We start from the raw sequence: 1,253 nt of genomic DNA, 5'->3' as shown, positions 1-1,253 counted from the left end.
GGGACCTCGGGGTCCTTGTGCATGAGTCGCAAAAACCCAGCTTGCAGGTGCAGCAGGTGGTCAGGAAGGCGAATGGGATGCTGGCCTTCATAGCGAGGGGGATTGAATATAAAAGTAGGGAGGTCTTGCTGCAGCTGTATAGGGCATTGGTGAGGCCGCAGCTGGAGTACTGTGTGCAGTTTTGGGCGCCGCACCTGCGCAAAGATATTTTGGCCTTGGAGGGAGTGCAGAGGAGGTTTACTAGGCTGATACCGGAGTTGAGGGGGTTGAGCTATGAGGAGAGGCTGAATAAACTGGGCTTGTACTCGTTAGAGTTTAGAAGAATGAGGGGAGATCTCATTGAGACGTATAAGATGATGAATGGGATGGATAGGATAGAGGTGGAGAGGCTCTTCCCGCTCAAAAAAGACAGTAGGACTAGGAGGCACAGCCTCAAGATAAAAGGGGGGGGCGGTTTAGAACGGAGTTGAGGAGGAACTTCTTCACTCAAAGGGTGGTGAATCTCTGGAATTCTCTGCCCGTTGAAGTGGTGGAGGCTGCCTTGCTAAATATTTTTAAGACGCGGGTTGACGGGTTTTTGATAAGAGAGGGGATTAAGGGTTATGGGGAGAGGGCGGGAAAGTGGAACTGAGCAGCGACAGATCAGCCATGATCTTATTGAATGGCGGGGCAGGCTCGAAGGGCTAGATGGCCTACTCCTGCTCCTATTTCTTATGTTCTTATGTTCTTAAACAATCAATGGATGCAGCGTAGCAAAGTCTACTATTTGATCATACTGGGCAACACTGTTTACATGGGAGAATCTTGTGCTGCCCATGTACCATCATGGGCAGCACGGTGGCACTTGGGTGGCACGGTGGCACAGTGGTTAGCACTGCTGCCTCACAGCGCCAGGGACACCGGTTCAATTCCCGGCTTGAGTCATTGTCTGTGTGGAGTCTGTACGTTCTCCCTGTGTCTGCGTGGGTTTCCTCCGGATGCTCCACTTTCCTCCCACACTCCAAAACACGTGCTGGTTAGGTGCATCGGCCGTGCTAAATTCTCCCTCGGTGTACCCGAACAGATGCCAGAATGTGGCAACTGGGGGAATTCTCACAGTTACTTCATTGCAGTGTTAACGTAAGCTTACTTGTGACACGAATAAAAATAAATGCACATGGGAAAATGATCCAACTCTGGCATTCTGCGCAACCACCTTCTGAATTCCGAGTGACGCTTTCTCCGCACATTTCAGCACTCGCCTCAATCCCAAG

The sequence above is a fragment of the Carcharhinus amblyrhynchos genome, chromosome 9, assembly GCF_965287045.1.
Source record: "Carcharhinus amblyrhynchos chromosome 9, sCarAmb.v2.hapA, whole genome shotgun sequence".
Lineage (NCBI taxonomy): Eukaryota > Metazoa > Chordata > Chondrichthyes > Carcharhiniformes > Carcharhinidae > Carcharhinus > Carcharhinus amblyrhynchos.
Note: the sequence above shows the minus strand (reverse complement) of the source record.